The 22040-nt window shown below is 42.8% G+C and overlaps 1 protein-coding gene across 2 annotated transcripts in view; it reads right to left on the bottom strand.

The window, feature by feature from the left end:
- The window catches only part of LOC119657377 (neprilysin-1), a 153939-nt gene that overhangs the window by 9492 nt on the left and 122407 nt on the right, over positions 1-22040 (bottom strand). The window lies entirely within an intron of this gene.

The raw sequence follows: 22040 nt of genomic DNA, 5'->3' as shown, positions 1-22040 counted from the left end.
GTATGTCTACATTAACGACATAATACATGCAGTATCAGAAACAATGATTAATCACGTTCCTATATTATACTATAGCGGATATTATAAGACTTAGACAAGCGACCTGGTTTGATTATGCTCCAGGTTAAGATTGATAAGTCGGCAGGGATTCATTTCCATTCAGTGGCCGCTGGAAACCATTTTCGAACGGGCTAAGAGTGTGTATCGCCGGGCTGAGAGTAGGTTTATTCTAATTTATTTCAGTGTAAATCTCGCTGTAGAGGCTTCCAATCTTGTCAGAGACCCCAAGATCCACTGGCGGATGAGTTTGGTCAAGTTATCAACAACAAACTCTCCGGTGTGCAAATTGGTAACATTGGCACAACCGTCAAGCTGGAATCAAAGGTCGAGGCTCTGGAAAAAGCATTGAAAACCGCCTTCAAAGTCTCGTGGTCTAGTAAATACAGGAAAAATATAATGCGAGTGTGGTCGAATGAAGATTTATCTATACAAGGATCGCCTGGAGAGGTATAAGTCAGCCATCAAGACTGCCAAACAGGCATCTTGGTTGGACTGTTGCCAGATCATTGAAAGCATCAGCAAATCTGCGAGACTCAGTAGGGTTCTGACTAAGGAATATGATAGCCCATTCTTTCCTAAAACTGCGAAGAGCCATGGATGGAATCTTCTGATGAGGCCGGAGAAGAGGACGCATTTTCTCGCTAGGAAGGAGGAGCCTTGCTTGTAGGGTTTGCAGCTCCAGTCTATGAGATTATCAGATCTGTAATTACCGAGAATAAAGTTGGCTGGGCTGTAACAGTTTCTTTGCATATAAATTTCTGGGCCCAGATGGCATAATGTCAGTCATGCTGCAGAAACAGAAAGAAAGAGTTATGGCGTGGCTTGTCGGGATTTATGGGAGCTGTATTTATTTGGAATATGACCCACATTCTTGAAGCTGCGCGCGTGATTTTTACACCGAAGCGGCCAGGAGTCACCTTTTTCGTATTGAAGACCCTAGAACCCATCTCGGACATACACCTAAGAACTATTATGGAAAGAACGCCCTTCTCCAACTGTTATCACCCCTACCTAAAATGCAAATAACCAAAAATCGATATTCACGGGGAAGTTAGCCGGTCGAGTGGTCGCTATACTACAGTTAATATACTCTAGTTGGCTCCTTGGGTATAGAAGAAGCGTTAGTACCAACGCCATCAAACAAGCTTTACCAGAATAGAATTGCAGGGATATCTTACACATTGGATAAAATCCATGTTAAGAACTAAGATAATGGTGCTCAGGTTGATATACATGGATGAAATTCTATGCATATTGAACAGGGGCGGGGTGGATGGTGTCATAGATATTTCCGTCGGTTATGAGCGACATTATGAAGGGAGCATGGGGCAATGTGTGCTTGTGACCTGCATAAATCCAACCAAGACGGAGCTGATGTTATTCCACCTTCCTCGGCTAAATGAACAAAGATTGATTTTTGCCTTGAATGTTATGTGTATATGTGTATGTGTTATGGCGTGATCCTGAATCTTAAGTTAAATTGTAAACTGAACATAGAACGAAGCTAAATATCATGCAAAGAACCTTGTGTAGCACCTGCACAAGCGGGACTCTGTATTTCTGCTCGGCGGATGCCCTCAAAGTCCTCCTACAGCTCCTTGCCTGTCGACCTTCACACTTGAGTTCAGATGTTGAAGAATGAAACTTTATGGCGATCGTAACTACTAGCCTAAGTATCTCCGCAACTCTGGGAGTTCTCAACGGAGAGAGGAGTTTTCTTGAAAACGCACAGCGTGACCGAGTCGTACGGTCTCCCAGGATTGGCCAGTGTATTCTAAGTGGAAGTACTGGTGATACTGCAAGCCGGTCGATAGCTGGCTTATATCCCAAGCGTAACAAAGCTATTTGCAGTGGATGGACGCGCAGGCGGGGCTCTCTTCTTGGCAGACTCTCGGTGGGAACAGTTTGCGTCACGCTAGCGACTGTCAGGAGTACACCTGTACCTGTAGAAAACCCGATCGCAAGAGCTATTGTCGCAGACGTGTGCAAATGCAGACAAGACTACGGGAGTCTGAACGGCGCACTGGTCTCGATAAACCCTCAGGCACTCCCCATGCGACACTAGGTAAACTATTCTTTGAGGAATTCTAGGAAATCTTTAGTTGCAATGTGGGTGTTACCTTTCGTGAATGCTACGGGCTGATCCTGAACAGTCAGCCACGATGGCGTAAGTCAGGACGCCAGACAGGTTTTTGGGGATATCGACCTTGGCCCAAAACCGGGATGTCTGGAGTTCCTTATTATTGCAGGCCTAGACCGGATACGGGTTGTTGCGGCGTCGATGATGATGATGAACAAGCATGTGAATAATTTTATAACCTAGCAAAAAGTTGCTGTGTTGCTTATACTTGCTTAGTTATATGTTGTTAAAGTAACTAATCGTTTATTCGATTTTAGAATTTTAAGAAAGATTGTTGATGACTATTATAATAGCTTATATTTTGGGCAGCCTTTCTTTTACCTTTTTTTCCTTAGGTTAAACGCTATCATCTTTTTTTGGCTTATGGTTTTTATGGGCGATGAATCTAAACCCCTTACTTACAGTTGCATGGGTAATTTTTTGGATTTTTTGATCATTAGATCTTACGAAAAAAATAGCCCCTCAAACCATAAACCCCTTTTTTGACAGTCAGAAAGAAATGGTAGTAAGCTCTAAATAATGAGGCTTCATATATTAGGTTTCATATATTAGGTCCTTTGTACCGTCTGTTTGAAAGTTTGTCGGACGGCTTTCTACTTGCGGCACTCAGGCTTTTGCAAATCAGAGTTTCTTCATTGAAGAGGGCCTCTCAGGGGTATCTTCTTCTGAGCTATGAGGAAGGCCATCAGTTCGATTTCCTCTAGATGACTGTTAAAGGATATCTTCATGGCTACCTTAGGCGACAATTTAATTGCCGGCATGTAGTGGCTAGGGATTCTTGCGACTTTATTCTACGAAGTCGACTTAACAATAGATGAATTGCCGCCAAAAGTGGGCTCTGTGCAATCAGATCCCTAAACGAGCCAATTCGTTAGCAACAAGTGGTTTGCCATCCACATTAGAGATTTTGTGCAGTCGATCATGCTTAGGTTGCATCTTATGGCAGCTTCGTACAAGCTGGCTTAATATCATGGTTTCGTTTAGCGCTGGCAGTGCCCATTAACCGTAAAAGCAGATTCGAATGGTGAAGCTCCATCTGTTCTGCCGCTGACTTTTTTCAGCTGCCAATAAAAACCTTATCATTCTGCCAGGAAATTTTGCCGAAGTACTGGGTCAGTTTTAAAGGGTTTCTGAAAGAAATGTGGGCATCAGATCCACTTGATTTTTGTCTACGGGTTTTCAAATGCGTGTATGGCGGGACGTTCGGTTATCTCTTCAAAAGCTGCACTCTAAGATATCATATATATATAGATCATTGATATTAGTGCGGCTTCATTACACGCAGAGACATAATCCTGGTCGTCATTAAGGCGTATGTTCCACTGGAGGTCATTCCAAGCATTGAAGGCTAAGAGTCCATAGAGACAGAGGTAGTGGTATCAACAACACAACGCCACATTCCAAGCAACAGTTTTAGCACCCACCGAAGTACTCTTCTTCGCCGTCCGGATCAAGTTTCCGCTTAGGTCTGGACGAATTTTAAAGAGCGTGTATTGAGTTTCTCAAATTAATGATGAGATTCGGTCTTGACTGTGTGTTGATATGTCGCTATTACAAATACAGTTACTTGCGTATTGTGAAGCAGTTGCGGCTGTCAGATTGCACGGTCGTAAGATTCACTTCCGCGTTATTGGTTTGACTGACCGAAGGGATCCACCATGGGGGATCTATTCGTCTGGAGAGTCGACGTGACTGACTAAGGCAGGATATTAGTAAGCTAACTTAAATCAGCACTGGTAATATCAGCAGACGGGACAAAGTGCAGAAGGTTTACCGAAATGCCATCTCTAGTGAAACATCCATACTTAAAATTCTGGACACACTAAAGCAGAAACTTTTTGTTGTATGAAGTCAGTTACGACGGTGGCGCGAAATTCATTCCAGACGCACGCAGAATACAACGTGTGCGAGAATAGAGCATCCAGACAATTGTTTGCCAACGAAAGCAAAAGAATATTGGGATGGAATTTGGGATCACCCGCCCGACATGGTGATCATGTAAGAGGATTACCGTTGAAGGCACCGACCTGGCCATTATTTCGAGGATGAATGTTGCGAATGTTGCTGAATCCTCTTCGGTAACATCGGTATTGATCGGGATCGACTGCCTAGTTTCTAGTACAGTATACACTGTCGGTTAACGCATAGCAGGTCATCAGTTGGCCTGAGGAGTTTCTACCCTTCTTCACTGTGGGGATTACCTACCTTGCCCCAACAAAGGAAACGGTGCAGGATCCCGCAAATGTGAACCTGGTTACTAACCCTTTACTAATTTATAACGTTCTTTGTTAGTGTGATGGTTTATGTTTTTACCAAATAAATAATTATTCATCCCACCCAAAACTATAACACCCCTCTCTGCCCTGACTCGTTCCTGACTGACATCGAAAACTCTAACTGTCAAAAATTGTTTTACGATATCGTTGATCCGCACTGGCGTGCTTTCAACGCGCAAGTTGCTCGCTACGCCACAACTGTTAAGAAGTTGAAGTATGAGCCACTGGTTTGGGAAATCAAAGAAGTTTGGTGTTTTGAGAAGGTGGTTGTTGTTCCCAAAATATTGCCAGCCACAGGTATATCTAATCCTTTTCCGGCTTTTCTTAATGTCCTGGGGTTCTAATGCAATTTAGTTTAAACCATCTAGAAGCTCAGCATTCTGTATAATATGACTTTGTAAGGGTGCCGATGAGACGAAGTCGCACGGATATGTTGAAACGTGAGACTGGACCTATATTTGTACGGGATTATATGGCTGAAGCAAAACCCTTCATCAGCATGCAGTCAGGATAAATTACATCCATTAACTAAATTTTTGTTTAGTGCTACGCAATCCAGTCATATGAGTCTACGTAAAGCAAGAATGTAACATTACTATTCAATGTTTACTTCACATTTGTTCACTAGTTCTATGTTCAACTTTGTAATAGCTTTCAGTCTAGCTCTTCCTCGGAGCATAGAATCCCAGCAGATTGGCTCAGAGATCTACAGATATGACTAATCAAAAAAAATGAACAGCCATACAAGGAACTCTCAAGAAGGTTAAAGTAAGGTATCTACTGAACCAAGTGGTACTACGTTAGGTAACTTTGTTCAAAGGTAACTTACAAATATTCAAGGGTTATTTTTTCTTGATTTTGAGTAGTAGCTACTGCCCCAGAGTTGCCTTGAGCGTGTCTATGATGGAAAGTATAGGTGAGAAGAGTTACTAAGCCGATAGTTTTAGCGATGAAAAGGGCAAGAAACCATCATTGCTTTTTAACCCTTTTAATTTTATGATGGAATTCATCAGGAGTTAGCATAGAAAACTTTAGCTTAAAGGCCAATGAAAGAGGCTCCGTGGAGACCACTAGGTTACATTATCATGTGAAGGCCATAAGGAAACCCAAAAGAATATTGAAATCTTGAGGACCCCTTAGGTGAGGTGACGAAGAGGTGAGAATAAACAATTTAAGCAGAAAGTCATGACACTAAGTGGGGGTGATTGGTCGGAAGTTTACATCATATTGCCAGCCAAGGCCGGTTACTTTTGTGCCTGAATTCTGAAGGGAATAACTTGAGGGAAGGAAAACGGGAGCAACAGATTTATTGCTACCAAGTTGCATGAAAGATTAACAGATATGTAATGATCTCCCTCTGATACCGATTTTAATAAGATAATAAAGAATAAATTTAATGAACAGTGTTTTCTTGGTGTATAAAACATTTCGAGTAAATTTTTGTGCTGGTTGACACATAGTATCCCCCTTCCATTTATTGAAACATTTCCTATATATGTAGGTATGCATCCAAAATCAGTCTCCTTCACATATTATATCCACATCATTTCCCTTTTAGGACAACGTCATTAATTTCTTTTGAATTGAGCGGACGTTGAATTCATCCTTTGTTATATTCCTGAATCGGTTCACATATGCACACACAAACATTACTCTAACCTGAAGTGGTAAAACACCTGAAGAAATCAGAAAAGCTTTATTGTACAGCTGCAACCCTCTTTGAATAAAACACAATTTCGAAAGATATTGAACACGCTATTTTCACGTCCATTCCTTTCTTCCTTGTCATCGACGCTGCCGGTCTCGCAACCTCTTTATTTTGCGTCCTGAACAACTTTAAAACGTAATATTTCCCAAGGTGGAATGGATGCTGTTCTATTCCCACTAGGAGAAAGCTATTTAAAGGTGTCACTATAAATATTCTCCAATACGACCTGAAAATAGGATAAAGAGAAGTGCCTCCGCCGGATATGGCTGCCTCCGTTCTTAAAGGGACATAGACGTTTATGTGCTGTATTTGTTGTCATATCCATATACGCAGGCACATTTAGATATGCTTACTGATAGCAGGCGTACATGGAGCGAATATAGGCTCTGGACCCAATATGCACATTGGTCGAAATGATTTATGTATGTCAGTTCCCTTCCCAGAAGGTCGTCCTGCTTTACTTGGAACAGTTCTGCTGCCTGCAAGTATAAAGTTGGGCATGTTCTACGGGTTATCACTTTTATTTAAACTTTGATGTCATTTCAGTTAATGTGTATTACAGAGGTATCTTCTCACATGATGTCAGGAAAGAAGCCATCACCTCCTGTAGACACTTTGGACATACGTTAAAGTAATGATTATGTCGGTGAAGTTGATTGAAATACTAATGGGATAGGGTTTTCAGAGGAGGGAAGAACATAATAATATAACAAAGTTTGTAATGATGAACAAACATTTTCAACTTTTTAGAGATACAAATTAATAAATGCAAAAAGGATTTGAAGAGTGTGAAATCAATTTTGACATCTTTTTGTCGTGTATGTCTTTCAATCTTTCGGTTTCTTGCTTGTTGACTTCTATTATGCTGGAAAGGAAAATCCCCTCCATTAACAACTTCTAAGAATTTATAAAATAAGTACGCTAATGTAGATTACAAGATAATATCGAGTAGATATGCATGTGTATGTATAGTATAACATTTCGCGGGACGTATTTAGGTATTGAGAGAGACATCAAGGCTGTAGTGCCAGCAAACATCACTCCGAAGCCTTACGATTTCATAATACATGAGGAGCGGTGGAATCCATGACGAATCCATGCCACGGCGTGCTGCTTCCAAATATGAAATGCGGGAATTTGGAAATTGAGGAATGTGAGAAATACTGCCTCAAGGCTAGAAGGTAATTTCTGTGTAGAAGAAATCGAAATGAATTCGAGAAGTTGCTCGTATAATACATACATAAAAATGGCAGCCAAACTTGTATGCCAAAAACAGAAAGCTTAAAATCTTGATTCTCATTCTGATTAACAGCATTAGCGAAATATTTGAACGGATTATATACAATAGACTCAGACTGAGAAAAAGGAAGGAGTCCCCAAAATACATGGTACTCTTTATTATTGAGTTTTCCCGAGAAGACAACTCTATAGCGACCCAGACGATGGACTGAAAGTATTTCCTATAGCTTGCAGTGTGCCTAAAGTTTTCATCCTAGTTTCTTTCATCATCATCATCAACGGCACAATAGCCGATTTTTCGTCTAGACTTGTCATAATGTCAATATCGTCAACATAGGCTAGTAGTTGGGTGGGCTTGGAAAGGATGGTTCCTTTGGCATTAGCAGCAGCATCGCAGGTCACCTTTTCTAGGATCAGGTTAAAGAGGATGCATGATAAGGAATCCCCTTGTATTAGATCTTTATTGATGTTGAATGGTTTCGAGAGTGGTCCTGCTGCTGTTATCTGGCCTCGCACATTGGTCAGGGTTAGACTAGTCAGTCTTATCAATTTCGTCAGAATACCAAAATCTGTCATGGCCGTGTACAGTTTTACCCTGTGCTATCATAGGCGATGCTACTGATTTGGCTGGAGTGAAGCCTCCTTGGAGAATCTATAATTGCCGCACTGCGTGCTAATTGGGTTTTTATGTATGGGACATGCCTCGTTGCCGGTCATCAGACATTGGTCCGCTGTGCCCAACTTGAGTGTCAGTTGATGAATCGTTTAATATAGTTGGTCGCCTTCAAATTGAACCAGTTAAGCTGCAATTCCCTCGATTCCTGGCGACTTATGGTTTTTCAGCCGATAAATTGCACGGACCATTTCTTCCATGCTTGGTGTTGGCAGCATTTCCGTCTTCTTCAGTTGGTCGGACCTCATTCAATTCATCAAAATACTCAACCTGTCGCTCCAATATACCCATGAGGTCGGAAACCAGATATCCTTCTTTGTTTCGGCAGGATGAGCATAAAGGTGCATAAGGCATACTGTCGACTTGTTGGTAAAACTTCCGCGCTTGCTGCGGTTGCTCCTTGTACTTCTCCAGTTTACAGATTTGGTGATTCCACCAGGTTTCCTTTCTTCTGACTGTGAACTCGCTTCTCCACTACACGCTATCGTGATAGGTATTTTCGCGTAACTGTGTTCTTTGCCCATATAATATTTTTCCGTTCTAGTGCTAGCTTATATTCATCGTCGATGCGACTAGGGCCAAGTATGTTTGACGCCGTACCAATGATAATGCTCTTCAGATAGTTTTGAAGAACATTTGTCGATGTTCCATCTCTAGTACGACTGTTATAGGTGTTACGGAGCACTCTGTTATGGATGGTTTCCATCTTCGCTTTCACCTGATAGTCAGAGGCAATTCGAACTGGTATTGTTGTATTAGCTCGGAGCATCATGCCAACGAGATAGTGATCCGAGTCTATATTGCACCCCCCCCTCCTCCATATGTTGTAAAATTCACCAAAGTTGAGAGGTGGTGGCGTTCAATTAGCATGGTCAATTTGGTTGAAAGTGGCCCCGTCTGGAAAGTCCTATATATGTTTGTGAATTACTTTCCGGGCAAACCAGGTACTTCGAACAACTCTTTGGTATGATACTGCCAGTTGGATAATCCAGTCCATTGGCATTGCGAGTTTTATGTAAGCCGTAGGAGCTAACGTATCGCCTGTATTCGGCCGTCGCAACTGCTTGGCTATTGAAATCTCCTAGTAAGATTTTGCTATCATACCTGGGACAGTCTTCGAGGTTTGTTCATTGTTTTCAGGAGAACATCAGGGGAAGCAGCATACATATGTGCAAGGATACTCCTAAAAGACCTCTTGGTAAATGAACGAGAGTTTAATGCTTGGCACTATGGAAATTTATCGTGAATTGATCCTTCATTAGTTTCGAGATAGGTCTGAAATTCATCCATTTTACTGCAGTTTGTCTGAATACTTGTCTGGGTGAAATCTGGTAAGGAACAAACAGAATATTCCATTAAATCACATTGCATACAGCCCTCCGCAACACCTATAAGAGGGAAATGGATGCGGCAATAACCGCAGTCAACAGAGATCCTGGAGATGAAGCATCAACAAATGATCTTCACAACCACCTAAAGAACGTTATCATAAATACAGCCACAAACATATTTAGCCCCAGCCGTAAAAAGAGTCGGGACGGCTGGTTTGACGATGAATGTAAGCTAGCAACGGAAAGGAAGAATGCTGCATACCGAGTAACGTTGCATTCTCAAAGGATGCGGGCACGTCCGGAGACTTATTACGAACTCCGGCGAGCGGAGAAGCGACTTCACAGACGGAAAAAGGAAGCCTGGGAGAACCAGCAGGTCTGTGAACTCGAAAAGTACAGGGATCAACCGCACTAGGCGCGGAAGTTTTACCAACAAGCCAGCAGGATGACGCCTTACACACCTCGATGTTCATCCTGCCGAGACAAAGAGGAAAATCTGATTTCCGACAGAATGGGCAAATTGAACCGATGGGTTGAGTACTTTGATGGAGGTCTCGTCAACTGAAAACGATGGACAAATTCATCGGCTTAAAAATCATAAGTCGCCGGGAGCCGATGGATTTACAGCCGAATTGGTTAAATATGGAGGCGACCAATTACACCAAGTGGTTCATCAACTTGTGCTCACGGCATGGGACAGCGAATCAATGCCTGGCGACTGGCAAAAAGGCATTATCTGTCTCATACATAAAAGGGAGATATATCAGCAATTCTAGAGGTATCACGTTGCTGAGTACCATCTATAAGATATTCTCCACTATCTTGCTAGGCCGGATAGCCCCATACGCCCAGAACAGAGCAGATTTTCTCTGTGCGGCAAGCGAGGGAAAAACTGTTGGAATATGGACACCAGTTGCACCATCTATTCATCGACTTTAAAGCCGCCTATGATAGCATAGCCAGGGTCCAACTGTACACAGCCATGAGAGAATTCGGTATCCCATCGAAATTGATAAAACTGACTAGGCTGACCCTGACCAATGTGCGAGACCACATAAAAGCAGCAAGATCGCTCTCAAGACCATTCGACATCAACAACGGTCTACGACAAGGGGATCCCTATCATGCGTCCTCTTTAACCTGGCCCTGTTAAAAGTGATCCGTGATGCTGAGGAAAATGCACGGAGGTACGATCCTCTTTAAGTCCACCCAGCTACTGGCCTATGCTGACGATACTGACATTATGGGAAGAACGACCCGAGACGTACAAACTGCCTTCATCCAGATCGAGGATGCGGCTATGGGCGCGAGATCTTGGACTGCACATTAATGAAGTCAAGACAAAATATAAGGTTGCAATGTCAACACCAACGCTACGATTCCGTAGCCTACATAACTACGAAATCTATGAGCGATACCATGACCGTCAAGTTGTGGATAAAATCCGGGTCAATAGGTTACGGTGGGCGGGTCACTTAATCCGTATGGATGAGGATGATCCAGCACGGAAAGTATATAAGGGCAATATCTATGGTAGAAAAAGGAGACGGGGCAGACCCTGCCTAAGATAGAGCGATGGCGTAGGTTAGGACACCAGACATGACGGGCCCGGTCCTGTCGAGAAATGGCCAAGGGTTCTTGAAGCATGGACGGCGTTAGGACGTAAGCAAGTTAGTCCGAACAAAACAAACACTCGAGCGACATGTCCAAAAATAGAATCATCGCCTCATGCAACACGGTCTCAGATTGAATCTAATCAAAACTGAATTTCTGACGACCGATCCCCAAGAAACAGGCACAATCACTGTCAGCGGCAGTGATCTGCCCAGAACTGAGCGATTTAAATACCTCGGGTCAACGCTGTCAGCCAATGGAGGACTGCGTTATGAAATGGTTTCACGCATTAACGCAACCTGGATGAAGCGACGTTCCACAGCTGGTGTTCTTTGTGATCGACGTATCAACGAACGTCTCAAATCAAAAATTTACCGCAATGTTGTCTGTCCTGTCGCTTTCTATGGTTCTGACTGTTGGCCAATTATAAAAGACAATGAACGACGTCTTGCGGTAATGGAGACGAAGATGTTACGTTGGACTAGTGGCGCGACACATTTTGATCACATCCGAAATGAGGATATCCGCGATCGTTATGGGGTTGCACCGATCGTGGAAAAGTTGCGAGAGAGGCGTGTTCGATGGTATGATCACGCAATTCGTGCTAACGAGAATTCACTTGCCAAGATTGGTCTGAACATCGAAGTCGATGATAAACGACCAAAAGGCAGGCCTAAACAACGGTGGCTTGATACGCTAGATGGGGATTTAAAAGCCTCGAGATTGCACCCAGATCAGGCATTCGATAGAGTCAAATGGTGAAACCGATTACGACGAGCCGACCCCGCTTGTGAACGGGACAAAGGCTGAAGAAAAAGAAAAAGAGGAAAGAATTGGTGGACTTCGGTGAAAAACCGAGATGTCTGGAGTTCCTTATTAAGGCAGGCCTAGACCGGATACCGGTTGTTGCGCCGTTGATAATGATGCATACAATCACATAAAGTATTTCCTAAATAATTACTTCCTCAAAATTCCGTTTTGACAGGTAAACGCTCACAAGTCAAACGACTTTGATTGCTCTCGTCGTCCCCGCGAATGTCGCGAGTGCTATCGGTATGCAGCTATAGTCGGAACGTGATACCGAAGGTGATCAATTAATTATTTGTAGCAGACGAGTTTGAGGTAGGTTTGCTGGTGAACCGGTGGGAGCTTTGCGTGGAATGTTCGCTGGAAGCAGGCAATGGTGTCGCCCTGAAAAAAAATTTGTTCACAATAACAATTGGAGTTGGGCTTATTTTCAAAAATCGATATTTTTCTGAGTGTCATTCTCATTTCCTCGAAAGACTATTGTTTGGAATTTCTGTGGATTGAGGGGAAGTTTCCACTTGGTGAAGTAGCGGCCCAATTGCCGCTTACCAAGTGCTATATTTTTCGGTTAAGTGTATGTGGCAGGCAGGCAGGCAAACAGGTGTTAAAAATAGGAGACGGGCTGGTTATTTTCAATTTAGTACAGCAGGATTCTGTTAAAAAGCTTCATAATGGAAGATGGTAGTTTCCTGATAATAATAACATTTTGACCATTTTTGATACCCCTCTTGGCTATATACGGTGACAAACAATTTTACATTCATATTTTCCATGTACGGGAGCCTTTAAACTCAATGTGGAATAATGTTACCCCTGCATGCGACGGGATTCACAGTTTCTTCTTTTTGCCAAATTTTGTATAATAAGGGTAAGGAAAATGGGTGTTACAGATAAGTAGACAGATGGACGGACAGATAAACCGTAAACCGATTTTAAAAATGTTGTTTTACAAATTTTTTTAAAAAGGATGTGAATGCATTTCAGAAACGACCTCAACTTAAAAAAATTATTATTTTATGTTGAGAATTTTTCATACTTAGGAAGACGTAGGTTTATCAAATTATCATCGGAGCTGTTCTATGTTGCGGAAGCAAAGAGAGTGGAGGTTAACTCAGGCAGCAATAAACATACTGAATGTCGTTGAAAGCAAGGTCCTACCCAGAATGCTGGGAATAGTTGTGGGTGATGAGTGGTGTGTCAGTTACAACAAGGAGTTGTATGAAATCTATTGTGAGCGAGATATCTCCCCCACCAAACGACTCTAAAAACTCCATTGAGCCGATCATATAAAGCGTACTGACGAGCCAAGAAGAGTATAATCAAGAAAATTTTTGATAGATGGAGACTAGATAGAAAATCGGCAAAGAGATGGGAAGACGCAATCAACCCCGACGGTGAAATGTTGTTAGGTGTAAGAAATTCGAGGACGCAGCCACTGGTCGGAGACAGCTGAAATCAAACGTGCTATAGCGAAGGAGAAGAAGAATTTTCATTTTGTAGGATTTTGATTGGATTGGCTGTTTAAAAGGGCTTGGGGATGTAGGCTGTAAATGCAAAAAGTAAAAAGCAAAGGACGGAACCTTGTAGAATTTTAGTTACGTTGATACATGGTGAGGGCAGTTGTCGCTGAATTTTGACTTGTGATTGCGGTCCATCTAAAAAGCTGAGAGCAGAGATGTGAGTAGAAGTTGGGGAAATTAGTTGGGTTACATTCGACTCAGTGCTGTTATATGAAGTCGAAAGTTTTTTCAGATAAATTGCAATAGTACCGGTACTACGCCAGAATTCCAGTTCACTTTCTGACCACGCTAATCGGATTAGTATGTGTCACTCATTTTATAAATCGACACCTGGCTCGAAATTAACTATAAGGCTCCAACAATGGAGTTGCGTGGTCAGAAAGTGAACTGGAATTCTGGCGTGTTCACTACAATAGTCAACTGGCGATCTAGTTGCCCATGACGACCGCAATAGCACTACAGCAATAGCGAAAAGAAATGAAATATTAACAAGTAAGTCTTCTTTGGGCGGAGGAAATAAACTGAGAATGTATTTAGAAAAACAAGGAATTTGCGATAACGGCCGTCAAACTAGAAAATGCGAGAATGAAAAAGTAACCCGCGGTCAGTGAATGTAAAGAGGGTGCTATTCGTTGCCGCTGCCACAGTGTTTCTGTCCTTTGATCTAGTATTTGGCCTAGTACGGATCATGTACGTGGTCGAGCCCTTTTACTACCTGTTGAGGATTTAAGCTTCCGATCTAGGGTTGCAGATTTCACATGTAACGGACTAAAGGATATCACTTTCAATAAAATAATGAGGGTCACCGAACTTTTTGCAAATCAATCCTTGAGTGCTAGCATACTTGAATGGTTAACACCCTACATCAGATTCCAGTATTTAGAGGACTAGTTGTCCTCTTCCCCAGTGAGTTTTAGTCTGAACTCTACTCCTACATTTTCGTGGTTCTTAGAATGTTTTTCTTTCATCCTTGTTCGATGTGTTTCCAAATGCTTCTACATATTGCTGTTCTCTGATTTTATATTAAAAGTATGCGTTGCAATCTGTTAATAGGAATAGGAACGCGCTAAGAAATTTTTGGCCTGAAGCGAGATTGATATTAACAAATGATAGCTGTGGCTTTATCCTCCATTAAAAATTTAATTTTTAATGGGTAGGGCTGACAACCCTACACGGAAAACAACCTGTTACGAAGCCACAACAGGAGCCTCGGATAGGACGGATGTTAAAACGACGGACCCGGCAATGACAAAGGAACAACGATTTGCGCATTTTCTCATGGAACGTGCGCTCCCTGTACAGAGATGAAGCTGATAAGCAGCTAGCCGATACCCTGTCCCAATATAGGGCTGATGTAACAGCGTTGCAAGAGATGCGATGGACAGGGACCGGTTTCCTGGAGAAGAGCCACTACACCATATATTATAGCGGCCATCCAGTAAACCATGTGCTCGGAGTAGGTTTCTTAGTCAGCCAAAAAATGAAACCTGCTGTTATCGGCTTTGAAAGTATAAGCGAACGGCTATGTACTCTGCGCTTGCGAGGCAAGTTTAGAAATATAAGCCTCATAAACGTTCACGCCCCTACAGAGGAGACTGCAGAGTCGGAGAAGGATACCTTCTACGAGGCAGTAGAAAGAACCCTCGAAGCCTGTCCCAGATATGATATCAAAATCATACTTGGGGATTTTAACAGCCAAGTAGGGAAGGAGCCCGTATTCAGGCGATACGCTGGCTCCCATAGCTTACACGAAAAAACAAATGATAACGGACTGCGGACTATTCAATTAGCAGGGTCACACGAAATGGTTGTTGGAAGTACCTGGTTTGCGCGGAAAGCGGTCCACAAACATACGTGGGCCTCTCCAGACGGGACCACTTTCAACCAAATTGACCACGTGTTCAGCCTTGATGAATGTCAGAACATATAGGGGGGCCAATATAGACTCGGATCACTATCTCGTTGGCATGGTGCTCCGAGCTCGAATAACAATACCACCTAGAATCCCCTCTGACAATCAGGTGAGAGTGAACACTGAAGCCATCCACAACACAACCCTCCGCGACACCTATAAGAGGGAAATGGATGCCGCAATAACCGCAGTCAATAGAGGACCTGGAGATGAAGCATCAACTAATGATCTTCACAACCACCTGAAGAACGTTATCATGGATACGGCCACAAATATACTTGGCCCCAGCCGCAAAAGGAGTCGGAACGGCTGGTTTGACGATGAATGTAAGCTAGTAACGGAACGGAAGAATGCCGCATACCGAGTAATGTTGCATTCTCAAAGAACGCGGGCACGCGCAGAGACTTATCACGAACTCCGTCGAGCGGAGAAGCGACTTCACAGACGGAAAAAGGAAGCCTGGGAAAACCAACAAGTCTGTGAACTAGAAAAGTACAGGGAGCAACCGCACCAGGCGCGGAAGTTTTACCAACAAGTCAGCAGGATGAAGCCTTATACACCTCGATGCTCATCCTGCCGAGACAAAGAGGGAAATCTGATTTCCGACAGAATGGGCATATTAGAGCGATGGGTTGAGTACTTTGATGAGCTATTGAACAACCAGAACATCGGCGAGTTGGAGGTCCCGCCAACTGAAGACGACGGACAAATACTGCCACCACCAAGTTTAGGAGAAACAGTCCGTGCAATTCATCGGCTAAAAAATCATAAGTCACCAGGAGCCGATGGAATTACAGCCGAATTGGTTAAATATGGAGGCGACCAGTTACACCAAGTGGTTCATCAACTTGTGCTCAAGGTATGGGACAGCGAATCAATGCCTGACGATTGGCAGCGAGGCATAATCTGTCTCATACATAAAAAGGGAGATATCACACAGTGCAGCAATTATAGAGGTACCACGTTGCTGAGTACCATCTATAAGATATTCTCCACTATCTTGCTAGGCCGGATAGCCCCATACGCCCAGAACATCATTGGCCCATACCAAAGAGGCTTCACTCCAGGCAAATCAGCAACAGATCAGATTTTCTCTCTGCGGCAGGCGATGGAAAAACTGTTGGAATATGGACAACAGTTGCACCATCTGTTTATCGACTTTAAAGCCGCCTATGATAGCATAGCCAGGGTAAAACTGTACACGGCCATGAGAGAATTCGGTATCCCGACGAAATTAATAAGACTGACTAGGCTGACCCTGACCAATGTGCGAGGCCAGATAAAAGCAGCAGGATCACTCTCAAGACCATTCGACATCAACAACGGTCTACGACAAGGGGATGCGCTATCATGCGTCCTCTTTAACCTGGCCCTCGAGAAGGTGATCCGTGATGCTGAGGTGAATGCAAGAGGTACGATCCTCTTCAAGTCCACCCAACTACTGGCCTATGCTGACGATATGGACATCATGGGGAGAACCACCCGAGATGTTCAAACTGCCTTCATCCAGATCGAGCAGGCGGCGCGACATCTTGGGCTGCACATCAATGAAGGCAAGACAAAATACATGGTGGCAACGTCAGCACCGAAGACGAATCAACCAACAACATCAAACCGCACTGGTCAAACACAAGCACGAACAAGAATAAGGATAGGGGAATACAACTTTGAGACCGTTGACAATTTCTCCTATCTAGGGTCGAAAATCACAACCGATAACAACTACGATGATGAAATCCGCGCACGGTTGTTGTCAGCCAACAGAGCCTACTTCAGCTTACAAAGACTGTTCCGCTCGAAACGTCTCACCATAGGGTCAAAGCTCTTACTGTACAAGACTATGATCTTGCCAGTCCTCATGTATTCCTCGGAAACTTGGGTTCTTAGCAAGAAAAATTGCGAACTCTTGGCCGCGTTCGAGAGAAGAATCCTCCGAAGAATTTTTGGCCCCCTACATGAGGATGGACGATTCCGTAGCCTACACAATGACGAAATCTATGAGCGATACCATGACCGTCCGGTTGTGGATAAAATCCGGCTCAATAAGTTACGGTGGGCGGGTCACTTAATCCGTATGGATGAAGATGATCCCACCCGGAAAGTCTATAAGGGCAATATCTATGGTAGGAGAAGAAGACGAGGCAGACCCTGCCTAAGATGGAGCGATGGCGTGGGCCAGGACGCCAGACAGCTTTTAGGGATATCGAATTGGTGGACCTCGGCGCAAAACCGGGATGTCTGGAGTTCCTTATTAAGGCAGGCCTAGACCGGATACCGGTTGTTGCGCCGTTGATGATGATGATGAAAAATTTAATTTGGCTACAGCTCAGCCTTGATAGATACCCTCAAGATCAATTTCTTTTTTCACTGAATCACTACATATGCATACGATATATATTTCCACAGAAATTATTCATAGACAGACCTTACTGAAGAAAATATATGTAATATTATGATATGCAGCTTGTGCTAGAAAGATGTTAATGCCCTTCTTTTCCTAGAACACATTCTAACGTCAATCACGTGCAGGGAATGCTCTTTATGTTTGGTTGAACATCAAACCCTTAGTCAATTCCCGTCTCATATCTAATGAAAAAGATGTCATGATAGCTCCGCTTCGCTGCATCTCACTGAAGCCAGGACCAATGTAGCTGTGCTTGTCCTTCCATACCAGCATGCAAAAGAGAATATTTCCTGATCTAATGCTATCTTTGCTTTTGTCATTCCAACATTTATTATTTTATACAAGGATAAGGACATTGAAATGTGAAGGGAAAGGAGCAGGGTTCCTGGTAGTCACATAGGGGACTCCACCGTGATGTATGTACACATTCCTTGTGTTGCTTTAGCGAATCACGTTACGCTTATCAATCCCCATCCAATGTTATTTTTCCATTTACATTTATTCGATTTCTCGCTGACATTTTCAGGACAAGGGATCTATTAACTCGAACTTTATCTGGGATTTGGGTATAAAACTCTTCACATATCCATCTTTGTTCAGTTGATGTTCTTATTGTCCTTGTTGCCATCGCTTTCACTTGAACCCTATCTATTCGTTTGTTTAATATTATATGAATCCTTCACGTTTTACTTTCCTACCCCCAGAGAAGCTTAGTAAAAAACTTAAACAAGCGATGACAATAAAGCACATGATGGTGGAACAGACAAGGAAGTTTATCATTGATGAGGGGAAAGATGGAAAGTTGTGATGAATACAAATAAATATTGTTGATATTTGTACATTAATTCCAAGCGATCAAGGACTTTGAGGAATTTACTGGAAGGCAGGGCATCGCTGTCAACCCTTAAAATGAGGTAAATTTTATTCGAATTATTTATTTAATAATTTTGAGTGATTAATATCCTCAGTGGTTTCCTTGAAACCTGGCGTAAATTTGTAGAGAAATTGCCCTCTCATATCTACTAGAAATTATCCTTCTAAAGAAATTAACTCGCTTATCGGTATCTTTGTTAACCAGCTCAGTTCAAATAAAATAATTATACTCCAAAATTATTTCCTTTATATGGAAGGACTCATTCATTGAGGAACAAACTCAAAAAATATATTTAATTAGTTCATCACTTCGGCTGCTTTTCAACCCACTTCCCACCAATATTTATACATTTATTCTTAAAATTGTTTGGGTTGATTTGGAAGCAAGAAAGAAATGTATCTCGCGTAGAGGGGTGTGACCAAATCGGATAGCGCTAGGTCGGGGCCTTAGGGGGATTTTTGAAGTTTCTCTTGATTGTGATGTGTGTAGGCGTGTCACCAATGAAGTCCGAGGTTTACTTCGAATGAATGGCCGTTTGCGAATTGCAGAATATTGGAAGCACGATTTTACCTGCAGATGACAGGGTCTTGATTTTTTTTCGGAAGGATCCGTAGGCTTCCACTCAAGGTTGCAGTTCTACCTATGTGTAAACGTTCAAACATTCATTTCCGAACAATTTCGACACTTTTTTTTGGATTTCATTACTGTTGATACCCTCTGAAATTAAAAATCCGACCGCTGAGAGTTGTTTTTTCGTGGTGTGCGCAGGGCTCGCCATGGTTCACTTAATACATTGGATACAAAACATGTCGGGAAGCCAGAAACAGGATGCTTCAGGTTTAAATTGTTTTGTGTATTACTTGTCCCATTGTACCTAGCACATAATGTATATGCATCTATTGTCAGGACGTTGACTTTCGCGTTCTACTGACATTCAAAGTCTTAGAATTTGTTCTGAAAAGACAACTTTGACCTATTATAACTATCAATTTTTCAAAATTCAATATTTCAATTTATGTTATACCTTTACTGCAAAATTTCATGATTCTAGAATTAACTTAAGGGTTAAGTTTAGCAGTCAATTACTAAAAATTATAGTAATATACTATACTATTATTAAATTTATCTGAAAACAAATTCCTTATTACATATTGTCCTCAGAGGGAGGAGCAAGTCAATGGCTTATTTTACACTTAAAACTAGAAAAGGAAATAGAGTCAAAGGACCTAAGCTGTAGGGCGTTGCAGGACCGGCATAGGCTCGGGATCGGAGAGTGGAAGTAAATGTCGAGTTCCGCGAAGGGTACATCAAAAATGTCCGCACTACGTGTGTTATGAGACGAGGCTATACGGAAAGTAATATCCGAGTTGGTGGAGCAGTCCATCAGACAATTGCAGTGTTTGAAAAGAGTACACATATCAACGAAGATATGGGGTTGCTGCAGGGAGGGAAGATTGAAGGTGCGGAGTCGTGATAGATAATCAACCCGTGGAAGGTTCTTTTGTAAAAGAGGGTCCGGGTGAATTTGCGTTGTACAATTTGAAGAGCGCGGCAGTCATGAATGCGGAAGGGGGACCAGACTACACAGCAATATTCAAGGATGTTTGTGACAAGTTAAAGTCGGAGGAGGAACGTAGGATAAAACCAGACATTTTGGAAGCTCTATTGATGATGCCAACGAAGTGGGAATTGAAACGAAGTTTGTCGTCGAATATTACACCCAGGTCTTTGAAGGAGGTCAGTAGTGAAAGGCATTGTCCACTGAGAGAATAGGAAAAGGATGTAGGGGAGGGTTTAAACGAGTAGCGCATACAGTGGCATTAGTCGACACTCAGTGTTAGCTTGTTGACCGAACACCAATGGACTAAATTATCAAGGTTGGAATGTTAGAGCACAGTCCAGCGAAGACGAAACAGAGGCAAACAATTTAAGGTCGTTTGCGTGAAGCAAATACGGGCAGGTGAGGATGGAGGCGAGGTCATTGATCGAAAACAGGAAGAGTAGCGGGCCAAGTATACAGCCTTGGGGAACACCAGAGGAAGGAAAGAAGGAACGAGATGAGTAACCATGAAAAGAAATTTTGCAGGAACGGTATGAGAGATAGGAGGAAACCCAGGAGATGACTGAGGGAGGGAAGTCTAGTAATGAAAATTTAGAGAGGAGAATGTCATGGTCAAATATCATGTACCTCCTGTCGTGAGTTCAAGCATTTAGCAACAAAGTTGGTAAAGACCAGAAGGTTTGAAGCCGTAGATCTATATTTCACGAGACCATGCTGCTCATTGACAATGAGGTGACCGAAGTGCGCGGTCAACCAGTCGTTGACGTATCTTTCGGGGATTTTGGAGCAAGAGGAGAGAAGGGAAATGGGGCGGTAGTTCACAGCAAGAGAAGCGTCTCCGCTCTTGAGGATAGGGATGACAAGGGCCTCTTTCCAAAGACGGGGAAAGTAGCATTCATCTAGACTTTTTTGTAGATTATACTCAGGGGAGGGATTTGCGTTTTTTACAGTTAAGGAGGAAGAGGTTATGAAGCGCATCGGGGCCAAGTCCCACATTGGGGTCAAGATTACCAATGAGGAACTCAACCAACGAAGGCGTAAGGAGAGGAATAGCTAGAGATTCGGAGCAATCTGTAGTTATGAAAGGTGTAGAGGGTTGAGGGCTCGAGGGAGAAAACACTGAAGAGAAATAGGTGCAGAGGAGGTCGCAGGATTGTTGTGGGGAGTTGGCAGTGGAGTCAGCGAAACTGATAGAAGAAGGGAGATTGAGTGAGATTACGAGAATTGCGAGAGTGAGACCAAAAGTGTTTTAAGTTACCGCCAGCAAGGGCGGCTTCGACAAATTGAACCGCGGGGGAGGGGGGGGGGGGAGTTGAGCGTCAGTTTTGTTATACGGAGATGTGTAAGGAAATAAAGAGAGGTGGCGCTCGGGCAGGTTGGAAAGGAAGAGATCAAGAGTGCAAGTGTTCATAAAGGAAGAAAGTAGAAGATTTTGGAAGAAATTGGAAGGCTAGAATGATTAGGTCAGTGGATCATGGGGAGGTTAACATCTTCACAATTCCTCAGGGGTAAAATTTTGTTGAAGTGATGATGACAGTAAGCGGGATGTAAACTTGTTTGGAGTTGGGTTGTTGTAGCTTGAGCTTAGAAAGTCTGGGAATTTCTGGTCATTTTCAGAGTCCCAATTGTGGTTATTGGATTCTTCCTCTTGAACAATTTTAAAATTTTTTATGCTTTTCCAGAATACCTTAGTGTCTTTTTCAACATTGAGTTCTTCCCAAATCTCGTCTCAGGCATTTTTCTTAGCCGTCTTCACCGTTTGTAACCATTTCTTGTTTGAACAGAGAAGGACATGAAGTTCCTATGATTGGTATTACTGTGGTAGGCTATCAGAGCTTATCTTTTTTCTACAGTGTTTTCAGATCGCTGTTTCACCGTGGTTTGTGGGTGGAGCCCTTACGGATTTTTGAATGTCGACTCT

The sequence above is a fragment of the Hermetia illucens genome, chromosome 5 (genome assembly GCF_905115235.1).
Source record: "Hermetia illucens chromosome 5, iHerIll2.2.curated.20191125, whole genome shotgun sequence".
In the NCBI taxonomy this organism is placed as follows: domain Eukaryota; kingdom Metazoa; phylum Arthropoda; class Insecta; order Diptera; family Stratiomyidae; genus Hermetia; species Hermetia illucens.
Note: the sequence above shows the minus strand (reverse complement) of the source record. Positions and strands in the feature narration are given on the sequence as shown.